Source organism: Ochotona princeps, chromosome 26 (genome assembly GCF_030435755.1).
Source record: "Ochotona princeps isolate mOchPri1 chromosome 26, mOchPri1.hap1, whole genome shotgun sequence".
Classification (NCBI taxonomy): domain Eukaryota; kingdom Metazoa; phylum Chordata; class Mammalia; order Lagomorpha; family Ochotonidae; genus Ochotona; species Ochotona princeps.
Window position 1 is genome coordinate 26,973,120 of NC_080857.1, and position 14,393 is coordinate 26,987,512.

Consider the following 14,393-nt stretch of genomic DNA (forward strand, 5'->3'; position numbering starts at 1 on the left):
GCCATCACACTTGTCTCGTTCTTCGTTCTCATTTCCCTTTCTTTCCTCCTCCTCTCTTCTAGCTCAGTTTAGCCTGTCTCCTTGTGGGACAGTGGTGCTCTGAGTGTGGAGGTTTGCAAGGTATCAACTTGTGGCAATGACATGAAGATGCCATTTACTCTTAAGATGTAGTGACGTTTGCGTTAGCAGTGTAAAAGCCACGAAAGATGAGAATGTGTGCTTTGGCATGAATTAAAGCAGTGCCACCAGGAGGTCATAGCAGCCACTGAAATTTTCACCACCACATGTTCTCAGTTACACATGAAAAATACAGGGGCTGGTGTTGCACAGTGGGTTAAACTGCTCCCTGTAATGGCAACATTTCGTGTGGGCAGTAGTTCGAGACCAGGCTGCTCCAGTTCCAATCCAGCTTCCTGCTAGTGTGTCTTGGAGGACAGTAGATAATGGCCTTGATACTTTGTCCCCTGCTACCTACGTGGGAGACTCATATGGAGTTCCAGGCTCCCAGCTTAGGGCTGGTCTGCACATGAAAGGCCAGTGTTTCTATCTTTCATTCCATCACTCTTCCATCCAAATAAATAAAGAAGCCTTAGAATGAAAAGAAGAGAAGGCATTTGGTGTAGTAAAATCCCTTTTGGGACACCTGCATACCATGTTGAAGTCCCAACTCTGCCTTGCCTGCTGGATTCCCACTAATTCACAGCCCAGGGGTCTGCAGCAGGTGGTGGCTCAGGTATTGGGTAATCGCCACCCACAGGGGAGGCCTGGGATGCCCCAGCTGCTTGTTCTGGCCCGGCTGGGTCCTGGCTATTGTAAGCATTTGGGAGAACGATACAGTGGAAGGACAAACCAGGCCTTGCTGTCTCTACCTTTCAAATAAAAAAATAAACCAATTAACAACACCAGTTTCATTTAAGAATGTGTATTTGAAAAAATAGTAAAAATTATCCCCTACTCCCAAGTTTCATTGCTTGAATCATGTTCACATTGCCTGTGATGGTCTGAGAAGTAGATGTAAAATGCTTTTGCTTCCGGTTGGTGGCTGTCTTACGGAAAAGCGTTTGTGTGATTTGAGTTGAGCTCACTCAACTAGGTTGAGCAATTCGCCCCAGCTAAATTAGCTGTCTTACTTTCATGGAGTGCCATTTTTACTTGAAAGGGGTGATCGATAAACTGTGATTATTTACAGCTGGATGCTTGACAGAAATTGCCTAGAAAATGAACCAAGTGATGTGTCGCTTCAAGCAAAGTAACTGACACTGTATGATTTTCATACTAAAATTCCAGATTTCAAGCGAAACTTAGGACTTGGGAATACTCCTTCCTGCTCCCATGGGCTTGACAGCTTCCAAAAACTTACAGACTTTCCTAAGGAGAGAACAGGTAATATTAATGAGTGGAATGTTTGACATTGTATGACAAGATATGTGAACCCTTGAGGGATTTAAACGAGTTAGTGACTTAGAGTTTTCTAAGTGGTTGACCAACTAGGCACATCTGTAAAGAATTCTTTTCAAAGTGTGGGATAGACCAAAGAGTTTTTTTTTTTTAAAGATTTTATTGTTATTGGAAAGCCGGATATACAGAGAGGAGGAAAGACAGAGAGGAAGATCTTCCATCCGATGTTTCACTCTCAAGTGAGCCACAATGGTCCGGTACGCGCCGATCCGATGCCCGGACCAGGAACCTCTTCCGGGTCTCCCACGCGGGTGCAGGGTCCCAAAGCTTTGGCCATCCTCGACTGCTTTCCCAGGCCACAAGCAGGGAGCTGGATGGGAAGTGGAGCTGCTGGGATTAGAACCGGCGCCCGTATGGGATCCCGGTGCATTCAAGGCGAGGATTTTAGCTGCTAGGCCACGCTGCCAGGCCCCCTGCATTTAATTTTGACTACAGTTAAGTGTTGATAGGTAGAACTGATATAAGCAGAGGCTCTTGGTGCGGCCTCACCGATTGCAAGGAGTTCAAAGGGTTCTGAGACTTCAGAGTTTGAGAGCTGTGACCTAGATAAAGCTTGTGCTTTTGTGTTCTGTGACTTCATGAGACCCGTGTTTAGCTTCAAAATTGTCAGTTGACGGGAAACACAAATAAAATGAAAAATGTTGAATACCACTTTTAATAGTTTGTTGTTTTTTTCTTTGACATAGGCTTAACATCACATATTCACGGGGTTGTGACTAGGCTAGATGATGCATACAAAATGCATGTCATGATTCCATTGGTCTGTTAATGGTCTCATTGTTCCTCAATGGATTTATCAATATGGTTATGAGTTTGCAGATATGACTTCTCCGGGTGCTGTTTGCATGCCATGTGGTGCATGCATTCCTGGAACCTCCTTCATCATCATCAGGTGAAAGGTCCATTTATAGAATGTTCTAGATGTTTTCCTTCACATCCTTTGAAGAGACTAAGTCCGAATAGCAAATTCCCAAGTAACTGTTACTTCACTGAAAAGCAAAAGTGATGAGAGGGGATTTCTTTTGAAGAGTTGGAAATTCCAATATGACCCATAATCCTGGAGCTAATCTGAAACCTGGAAGAGTTTGAATGAGAATTCTTAAGAGGAGATATTGCGGAATTCTTAGAGTACATTGAAAAATCTCTATGTGCAACCATTTCTTTATGATTCCGTTCAATATTCCTACAAACCATGGGCATTACTGGCATATTGTGTTTGTTTTTCCAATATATATATTACCTCTCTCAAATACTCTTGGCTTTGATGTCTGAGGTTTGCGAACAGTGAATGCCTCGTTATTGCGACTGTAAACCAGGTGATGAAATCCATGTTTGGCTTAACTACCAGGAAAACAGCATGGAGAAATAATCCTTGTGTATTCTCCTTTCATCAAATGTCAAGGTCATGAATAAAACCCTGGTTTGGTTGGAGAGCTGACTAAACAGCACAGAGTAACCATGCTACTCTAAACAAACAGATCGCGTTGTCTTCGTGGTGTCTTTGTACAGATGTGTTCAAAGTTTTGTGTTTATGAGAAGATATCTAATTGACAGCTCATGAACTTGAATTAGAGAAGAGATTCTTTCCTCGAAACCCTTCAGGTTTCTGTTTTGTCTGAGTTTCCCAGAGGCAGAGGGAAGCAATGAGGGGTCTAGATAGGTAGCAAGGGATAGCAACAATCCATAAACATGCTACCTTGTGTCTGATGGTGATCTTGGTCTTGTAATGGGCAGGTGTATAAGGCTCTTGTGTGTGTATGTGTGTGTGTACGTCTGGGTGTGAGTTCACTCATTCATGCACACATAAAGTAAAGAAACAAACAAAAAGCAATGATTTCCCCGTTACCTCAGATACATGAAGGAAATATGGACATTATAGTCTTACCCACTTCCCTGAACCTTTTTTTTTTTTTACCGTAATTAACTATGTAAAGATAGTCAACAATACAATAAAAAAGTAATGATTTGCCAAATTTCTAATTTTTTTATGTAGCTTTATCTTTTGTTGGTTATATGCATTGCAGATGTCTTCTGGTCTATAACTCACCTTCTCATTTTATTGTGTTTGCCTTTGAAGAAGTCCTTAATCTTAATGACCAAATTACAGAGAGATGGGGGGAAGAAACAGAGAGACTGGTCTTCCATGTGTTGGTTCACTCGCCAAATGGCCACAGCATCCAGAGCTGAGCTGATCAAAAGCCAGGAGTCAGGAGCTTCTTTCCAGGTCTCCCTTGTGGGTCATCCTCTGCCAGGTCCTGAGCAGGGAGCTGGATGGGAAGTGGAGCAGTTGGGATATGAACTGGCACTCATATGGGATGCCAGGGCTCCAGGTGCAGAATTAGCTTGAAATAGGACCACACTGGCTCCATGGGGCAGATTCTTTTCTAAAAGATTTGTGCCAACTGGTGAGCCACATAGAATTTTGGCATAATTTTGCAGAACATCTTTGTCAGTATTAAGTGTAATTTAGTTTTATATTTTCTGTTATTAATTCTTAGGTCTAGGTAGGAGGTTGTCCTGAACTGAACCATACGAGATACTAACTGCATCTAAACCCTGGAACTCAGATGTTGTCACTTTTTGTTTTGTTTTCCCTTGGTGTTGGCTGAGCTCTTACCATAGGCTAAATACAAAGCCCTGACTGTCTTTGCTTACGGTTAAGTTGCTAAGCAAGACCCAATGCCCAGGGACGTGAGATTGTTCAGGCAGAGGAAGCCAGAACCTGCTTAGGTAGCCTCATCCCAAAGACAAAACACTTTCCTCTCTCGAACAACTTTGTGCATGGAGGTACAAAGCACCCTTAGTACGTCAGGTGCTGGCTTGGGGGACAACAAGTCTTGGCTGTCTGACACTGAACTTGTGGTTCTTGCCTAGTAACTCTGAAAAAAGAAACAAAACACTACCTTAGCAAAGAAGCCCTCTTATTTTTGTGAAATCAAAGTACTTTGTAACCATGACGAATTTTCAGCGTCAGTAAACTGTGTCCAGGCAGAAATTCCAGTGATTAAAATCTCACGTAGAGCCATGCTCTTCTGCTCCCACTGGGTCGCCACACAGGAGGGACAGGTTGCAGACGAAGGAGGCTGAGTTGCTCCCCCTTGCCAGGGACTCAAGGAGGGACTGACTGCAGAATAGATACTGGTCAAGTCTACTTATCTTGCTGAAACTTTTGTTTATTAAATTTCATTTTATTGGAAAGCGAAATGGTGTGTGTGTTGAGGGATGTCTTGCATTCACTGATTTACTCCCCATGCATGGGCCAGGCAGAAGCCAGGAGCTAGGAACTTAACCTAGGTCTCCCATGTGGGCGGTAGGGACTGAGTGCTTGGGCCATCATCTGCTGCTCCCCAGGGTGTGCAGAACCAGGAAGCCTGATTCGCAAGCAGAATCAGGACTTGAACCTGAGTACTCCCATATGGGGTGTGGGTGACCCAGGCGGCAACGCAACAGCTGTGCTGGATACCTGCTGCTATTTCTCTGGTTTTGAAATCTAGTTTTAAAAGAAATCCAGGAAATACAAGCACTCTTGTTTTCATAGTGAGGCACGGAAGCAAATGGTCAAGTCTTAGAGACTAGATTTCTGCAGTGAAGAAAGGAAAGACAGAAGCTACAGACAGGAGTGTTCTTAGGTGAGTGTTCTTACCTGGTGATAAATGCTTCTGCTTTCCTGACTTGGTAGCATGGCTGACTTGCCGTCTTACTGCCTCTTTAGTAAGCTCTCTTCAGTGACACACTGGTCATTCAGTAGCATGTTATTGAACTACATGGCATTGCAAATTTCTATTGATCTTCCTGTTGATTTTGTTTTATGATTTTTCATGTAAAGGGATGTGTAGTAACTGTGTAATAGAGACTATCATATTCAGATGTAAAGATACAATGCAGTATACGTCTCTACTTCCAAATCAAAGATGGACTCCCAGTGAAATTGTTGAATGAATGTATCTTGATAATAGGATGGTGGACTCTGCCATTGTTCATATCTACAATGTCAGGACACACTTAAATAGCAGAATGATGGACTTGTGACTGCTTATGAAGGAATATGTTATTGTAACAAAACAGGTGAAATCAGTGAAGTAGAGGGAATTTGGAAAAGCGGTGGGGGGGTGAACCCCAGAGCCTATGAAATTGTATCACATAGTAAAAAGTAAAACAATAATTTTAAAAAGTTTGTGGAAAACTAGAATGAAATTAGGAATTCTCCATGATTTTTGGTAGCCCCTTGCGTATGGATATTGCCCATTGCTTAGATCTGTTGTTCCATTGCTTCTCAGCCTTTTGGTCAAGATCAAGTGCAGACCTGTTGTTCTCCAGACCTACTGCACAGCTGTAATTGATGAGTTTCTCTGCTACCCTCCCCTGTGTCAGATCCCTGGTTTCCAGGTTAGATGTTTCTTCCTCTGCATTTACGTGATTTGGTGGCTTCCCAAGAAAATGTGCACAGCCTATACAGTTTTGAAATGTGGCATGTCTGGCTATTTCTAGAGTTTATTCTCATTCTTGATGAAAGTTTGACGGGATCAGGAATTCTATGTTGCAACCCTGTGGTGGGAACAATACTGTGTATTTGTCACGTTTATTTCAGCGTCTTCTTGGATATGTAGGATCGTTTCCTCCTCAGCCTTGTTTGTGGTTATGTCGGGGCCATGAGGCTGAGACACGGTCCTTGAAGCAGGTGGAAGGAATGTGCCCAGATCAATGTAGACAGCTCTCCAGGCTCTCTCTCAGTTTTATAGGCCATATCTCCCCCTCCACTTCCTCCTCTTTCTTCTTCTTCCTCTTTATAAATATTTATGTATTTTTATTGGAAAGATAGATCAATAGAGAGAATGAAAGAGAAAAATCTCTCATCTGCTGGTTCACTCCCCAAATGGCCACAATGGCTAGAGCTGAGCTGACCCATACCAGGAGCCAGGAACGTCTTCCAGGTCTCCCACACAGGTGCAGGGTCCCAAGGCTTTGGACCATTCTTGACTGCTTTCCCAGAGCACAAGCAGGGAGCTGGAAGGGAAGTGGCATTGCTGGGACACAAACCGGCGCCCATAAAGGATCCCAGCATGTGCAAGGTGAGGTCTTTAGTCACGAGGCTACTGTGCCTGGCCTGGACCCTAATTTCTTTATCTGGAAGCAAGGGAGCTGAATGAGAGCATCCCCTAACAAACAGGGGCAGGGGATGGGAGGGCCCATGATGGTGCATTCAAATGTCTCCACATGGGAAATCAATTCACAAGTAGCAGCTTGAGTCTTGGGGATCGGAACTAGTAGACTACAGTGAAATTTGGTGGACAGTCTGTCAAATGAGAACCTATAAATGTGTCCCAGGCCTGTGACTGAGGGTAACCGTGTGATTGGCTTACAGGAATTTAGGAAAATTGCTGCTACTTGAAAATGGGTTTTATAAGGCAAGAAGAGTTGCAAGCACTAAGATGGCTCTCCCCTTCAGCTTGGCATTGAAAAATCTTGAATGTCTATAAGGTGTATCCCCAGCTACCTTGACATAGCTTGGAAAAAGTCCTTTCTGGTTAATCTATATCTATACATACTTCAGAATAGTAACTGATAATATTTTTTGGCAGTCTGTGTCCATATCCCAGGTCCTCAGCCATTACTTCGTATTGTTCTGATAACTTAAACTATTTAAAAAATTTTGCTTGTGATTCTTTTAAAGATTTATTTTATTTTTGTTTGAAAAGCAGAGTTACAAAGAGACATAGAGAAGGAGAGATCTTCCATTCTCTGATTCACTCTCCAAATAGCTACAGTGGCTGGAGCTGAACCAATCTGAAGCTGGGGGCCAGGAAGTTTTTTCTGGGTCTCCCACATGTGTGCAGAGGCCCAAGGATTTGAGCCATTCCCCCGCTACTCATGGTTATATAATAATTTAACATCTTTAGGGTTGTGATTTAATGTTTTGAAGCATTTATATATTATGTTTTTTTTTTTTTTTAAATGCAAAGTCAGATATACAGAGAGGAGGAGAGACAGAGAGGAAGATCTTCCATCCGATGATTCACTCCCCAAGTGAGCCGCAACGGCCGGTGCACGCCAATCCGATGCCAGGAACCAGGAACCTCTTCCGGGTCTCCCACACGGGTGCAGGGTCCCAAAGCTTTGGGCCGTCCTCGACTGCTTTCCCAGGCCACAAGCAGGGAGCTGGATGGGAAGTGGAGCTGCCGGGACCAGAACCGGCGCCCATATGGGATCCCAGGGCTTTCAAGGCGAGGACTTTAGCCGCTAGGCCACGCCGCCGGGCCCTATATATTATGTTTTGATCAACTCAGAGTAATTCATTATATCTCATTTATCATTTTTAAAAGACCAGATGTTGTGTGCGTCCTTTTTCCCCCTTTTTAATTTATTAAATTTGAAAGACAATGAGAGAGAGGGAGAGATGGAGAAAGAGATATTCCATCCATTGGCTCACTTCCCAAATGGCTGCAAAGGCCAGGAGTGGATCAGATGAAAGCCAGGAGCCAGGAGCTTCTGCTGTGTCTCCTAAACATCTGGAGGGGCCTAAATACTGTCCCAGGCATGTTAGCAGGAATCTGGATTGGAAGTGGAGCAGCCAGAACTTATAAGCCAGAGCCCATATGAGATGCTGTCCTCTCAGGTGGTAGCTTAGCCTGTTAAGCTAAAACAGCAGGCCATCATTTATGATTTTTTGTTGATGATATGAAAAATCCTCTCTGATAGCTACTTGAATGATAAGATACAACTATTTTTTAAATTAATTTGAAAGGTGGAGTGACCCTGAGAGAAAAGAGATACATATAGAGAGATCTTCTACCTGCTGGTACACTCTCAAATGCTTTCAACAGGTGACAGTCGGCCAGGCCAAAGCCAGGAGCTGGCAGCTGCCTGTGATGTGAGTAGCAAGGACCCAAACTCTTGAACCTTCATTTACTGTTTCTGAAGGTATACATTAGTAGGAAACTGAATTGAACCTGAGCTGAAGGTGGAAGTGCAACTCAAACCCAGGCACTCTGGTACAGAGGGTGTCCCAGCAGTAGCTTCACTTGATGTATCACAATACTTAGCTCCTATGATACCCTACTGTTAACTGTAATAACCATTTGCTATTTCTCCCACCTGACTGTGACTATGTACTTGCTAACCAATCTCTGTCAACCGCTCTTTTGTTACCCTCCCTGATCTCTGGCAACCTTCTGTGTTCATCTGTACTCCCATGGGCCCAGTTGTTACAGATTCCTTTTGTGAGTAAAGCTATGTTTCGTTTTTTCCGTGCTTATTTCCTGTAATGTTATGATCCTCAGGCCCACCTGTGTTGTTGCAAATTCAAGATTTCATTTTGTAATGACTGGATAATATTCTATTATGTGCATTTATTACATTTTCTTTTTTAAAATTTTATTTATTTTTATTGGGAAGTCAGATATACAGAGAGGAAAATCTTCCGTCCGTTGATTCACTTCCCAATCGGCTGCAACGGCCGGAGTTGTGCCAATCCAAAGCCAGGAGCCTGGAGCCTCTTCTGGGTCTCCCACATGGGTGAGGGTCTCAAAGCTTTGGACCACTCTCAACTGCTTTCCCAGGCCACAAGCAGGGAGTTGGTTGCCAGGTTTAGAACTGGTGCCCATATGTGATCCCAGTGCATGCAAGGCGAGGACTTTAGCTGCTAGGCTACCACACCCCTACATATTTCTTTATTGAATAGACATCTCAGATGATTTCATATCTTAGATGTTATGGATAATGCTGAAATAAACATGGAAGCACATATTGGTTTTTTTTAAATATTTTATCTTATTTGAAAGCAATTAGAGAAAGAAAGAGATATTCAATTTGTTGGCTCACCATCTGGCCGCCACTGGCCCTGGGTCAGGCGAAAGCCAGGAGTCTGGAACTCCACTTGGATGGCAAGGGTCCAAGGATTTGGGTCATCTTCTGTTGCTTTCCCAGCCACATTATCAGGGAGACATAGCTGAAGTGGAGTAGCCAGGACTTGAACTGGTGCCCATATGAGATGCCAGAATTGCACGCGAATGGCTTAACCCATTATGTCACAATGCTGACCTATGAGTAGGTATTTCTTTGATGCTGATTTCATATCCTTGGAAATACACTCAGCAATGGGATTGCTGGATCATATGACAGTTTGGTTTTCAACTCTTTCCTAAATATTTAATTAATCAATTTATTAGAAAGTTATGCTGGGGGAGGGGTGAGTAGGAAGACAGAAAGAGAGAGAGAAAATGTATTCTGGTTCGCTCCCTAAATGGCCACAACAGCCAGAGTTGAGCCGATTTCACCCAAAGTTGGGAGTTCAGAGCTTGTTCCTAGTCATGAAAAACACAAACCAGTACCCATATGGGATGCTGGCACCTCAGGGTGGATGGTTAGCCCGCTGTGACACTTAGCTGGTCCCTGCTTTTCTAACTTCTTAAATTCAGGGATTAGGTCTCCAATTGTATATGGTAGATAAAGTCGAGAAATACAATGTGTGTATTCAAACAGTATTCCTAAAACTTCATATTTTTGGCTCATTCTGCTGCAGGCCTCATTGCTCTTCAGGGTGGCTGAGAGAATAGAAAGTGAACAACAGTGTTGGGCATGCCTGAAATAGGTATCTTGTTTCCAGGGTCCTGGATGCAAACAATACAAAAAAGCATGAATCCACTGACTGCATATTTGAGAGAGTAATTTCATTATGAGGTTTTTGTCTCTAGTTTTGCCCCTGCGGGGAAAGGATCATTAAAATTATGTCATTGCCCATCAGGCTGTCAGAAGAATGTATTCTTCATGTTTTTTTCCAAACAGAGCTATGGAATAGTATCAGTGATGGAAACAAATAGCTGACTGTCCATCGATTCCAAGTGCCACACTTTCCGCATGTCTTTGATGAGATGTTTCAAGCTGCAAAGAGAGAATGTATCTTGCTATTCCCTCTCCCATAGCACTGAAGTTAACGACAAAACCAAATAGAATAGAGCAAGGTGCATCAGAGGACCAGGAAGCAAATGTGTGCACTGAGCATTTGCAGAGAGGACTCTTCAGACAGCAGGGCAAGGGAGCTGTTAACAGGTCTGATGTCCTGGGATGGTCAGAAGGCCGTGGAGAAGTGGGGGCTGACCCTGTTGCCTGTGCCTAACATGTCCAGGCTCTTCATTGACCGCAGGTGGCTGTACATGCTGCCCACTCAAAGTTCTTGGCATTTCATGATGCTACTAGCCCACTGAGTTCTCACTTAAATTTTCATTTAATTTTACTTATCTGAAAGGGAGAGACAACAGAGAGAAGCGACAGAGAGAGCAAGAGTGAGCCAAAAAAGACACACGCACATACACATATACATATACAGAATACCTCATTCGCTGACTCACGTCCAACCAACCACAATGGCTGAAGGCAGGAGCAAAGGGGTTCACCCCAGTCTCTCCTGTGGGTGGCTGGTGCTTTAGGACCTGGGCCATCCTCTGGGTGCTTTACCAGGCCATTTACAGGGAACTGGATTGGAAGTGGGGCAGTGCACTAGACACCAGTAAGCTGTTGATGCAGATGAAATGTGTAGGGGACTATTATAGGGGAGGTACTTGGCATGGTGCAAACCCATGGCATGGGTCCCCATCTTACACTGGGACAATGAGGAGGGGTTTCCTGCAGGAAGCAGCAGCACAACCAAGTACTAGAGGATGAGTGTGAGGTGAAGCAGAGGAAAGACTTGGGGAGAAGGGCAGATGTGAAGGCCAGAGGAGAGAGGTAATGAAAAGCAGAGAGATGAGAGTACGCGTTCCCATTTGCAATTGCTGGGGCTGGGACAGGCCAAGACCAGATGCCAGGAGCTCAATCTGGGTCCCCACAGGTTCTCATTAACAGGAAGCTGGAAATGGAAGCACAGCTGGGATTTGAACTTGGACTCTCAGATGTGGAATGTAACATCGCAAGCAGTGTCCTAACTACTGTGCCCATTATCCGCCCCCCCCCCCCCCACCGCTGGCTAAAGTTTCTGCAAAGGTGATTCTGAGAGAGAGAGATCCAGGACCTAGCAGCCACAGCCACAGACAGAAATGAACCTTCCGTGCAAGTCTTAGGAATGTGACTGTAGTACCAACAGCTGCCATGCTTCAAGCCCGCTCATTGCGTTTTCCTTCTGCTCTGACACTGCCTGTCCAGCCTGGCTGGATAATTTTTTTAAAAATTCTATTCTTCATTATGAAATTCCTCCATTTTGGTATCTTAGCTTCTCTTCTCTGTACTGATTAGTATTCCGGCTTCACTGATCCCTAAATGTCAGGACCATGTCTGCTTGGGAGAAATTGTTTTTGCCATGCATTTTCAGACAGCCTCTTCAGTGATGGTAAGAAGCAGTGAATCAGTCTAGCCAACAGGCGTACTTCCAGAGGTGGAGACTTTCAAGCCAAGTCATTAGGTTCAGCAGATCATAAATTATGGTTCTGGATAAATAATCATTTTGATAAGTTCTGGAATAAAAAAAATCTCTTCTAGGGACTTCTTGCTACATTTATACTTTGCAATTCCACGTGCATCCACTTCAAGGACTCAGCTGGTGTGGGCTTGGCTATTGTTAGGAGGTTGATCTAATGAGTCTCTCTGTGTGAGCTGCGGGTTCTTACAGGAACAGTGTAAGCAGCTAAAGCAGCCAAAGACAGTAAGGTTGCAGGCGTGCAGCTTGTGAATTCCAGCTTTAGCTGTTTAATGGGTCTCATCTCTCTAGGCCTGTTTTCTCATCGCAGAATCTGGAAAGTAAGCCTTCGTAGGATTATCATCACTGTCAGAATTAATGAGCGTGCCACATGGAAAGGACTATTACTCTTTGCCACTGGTGAGCGAGCACCAGCATGGTGGTAGATGATAACCATAGCCATCCAGGTCTTAGCACATTGGAAATGTGGCTGGTTTGGGTGAGATGGTCTATTGGCTCAAGTCAGACTCCAAAGACTCGGCATGAAAAAGACATCAAGGCTGCAAAATATTTAATAAATAACTTTATGCTGATGACATCTTGGAGTGTAAACATTTAGGATGATGTGGAATGAGTTGAATAATAGCGATATGCACTTATTAAAAATGAATCTCACCTGTTTCTGTTTATTTAAGATTAATTTTCTTATTTAAAATTTCTTTATTTATTTGAAAGAGAGAGAGAATCTTACATCTGCTTTCACTCCTCAAACAGCTGCAATGGCCAGGGTTGGGCCAGGGATGAAGCCACGAGCCCAGAACTCAATCCAAGTTTCTATGGATGGCAGAATCAAATTACTTGAGCTATCACTACTGCTTCCCAAAGTCCTCTTGGGCAGGAAGGTTCTGTCAGGAGCAGTAGCTGGAGCTGGGTGTTGAACCTAGACACTCTTGGCTAAATGCCTCTCTCTCTCACTTGCTCTGTTACTACTTCCATGTAGCTGCTAGGGGATTTGACACTGTGGTTTGAGTTCTGTCTCTACTGGGCATCTTTGCATTAGACCTCAGCTTACCCTGAAGGTCTCCCAACACATATAGGGAAGACTTTTACCTGAACGGCCTCCTCACTGTGTCTGTGGGGTCAACCAAACACCTGGACCCATACCGACCCTGCTGCTACATCCTTATTCCTGCTTGTCTTCCTAAGGACATGCTATGCTCAACCACGACAAGCTTAAAGCCATGCACCTCCAACCAAGTCTTTAGCTACTCAATTTTGGATAATTAGCTGTTTCCTAGGCAGTTTTCTGGTCACTGGGGCAATCAGGGTGAACAGAGGTCTTGCTGTACGTGTGGTTTCCTCTGCCTGAGAAGAGTTTCTGTCTCTTTCTCTCATATTTCCCTAACTAACTGGAGTTGTCTGTGTAGGAATTTTCTCCAGAGGACACCCCTCCCCACCCCACTGGCTAAACTCGTAGCATTCCCTTTTTATCATGGCACTTACCACAATTGAATGTGGTATCAATGAAAAAGATCAAACTTTTTGAGATAATTGTGGATTCACATGTAATTGTAAAAAATGCAGAGCTATTCCAGGTACCTTCTGCTGGTTTCCCTCAATGACAACACCTTATTAACTGTGAGGCATGACCACCACCGGGGTATTTACATGGCTGCAATCCCTCAGCTTGTTCATATTTCCCACTTCATTCGTGTTCCTCTGTGTGGATGCGTATTTAATTCTGTAGTTCTATTGCATGCTTCCTTTTGCTTATCCACCAGCACAGCTAAGAGACAGAATGAACTTGTCATCAAGAATGTTCTTTGTATTGCCCTTTTGTGGCCACAGCCTGCCCACCTCTCCACTCGGGTTTGTGCTGCGTTTCTTTAATTGTCATTCCCACAGGTTTCGTTGTTGGAGTCACACAGTGTGTTAACTTCCAGGATGGGCTTTTTAAGTTCAGCCTGGCTCCCTGGAGATTCATCTGGGTGCTCTATGATGAAGATGTACCCCACTTTGTTCATCTGTCAAAGGGCACCCGAGTAGTTTTCAGTTTGGGGTACTCATGGGTATAACTGCTTTGAGCAGGTGTGTGGGTACACCAAAGAATTCATGGAGAAATAGGTAGCGTGGTGCAGTGAGTTAAGCTGCTGCTGGGGGTACCCACATCCCCTATCAGAGCGCCTGGGATTGAGTCTCCCCTCCATCTCCCCTCCAGCTTCCTGCCAATGTGCACCCTAGGAGGCAGCAGATGATGGTTCAGGTGCTTGGGTCCTTGCTGCCCACGTGGGAGACCTGGATGGAATTCCCAGCTGTGTGTTGTGATCTGGCCCAGTCTGGCCACTGGCAGCATTTGAAGAGTGAACCAGCCAATGGAGGATTCTCTGCCTCTTTCTCTGTTGCTTTGCTTTTCAAGTAAATTAAAAAAAATATGTAAATAAGCATTCAAAGATAGTTCATGGAAAAATTAATTCAAAAACATTGATTTCTGTGCAAAATAGTGAAAACTATGTATGCATTTTTCATGCTATACATTTCCATGAAATTTCTG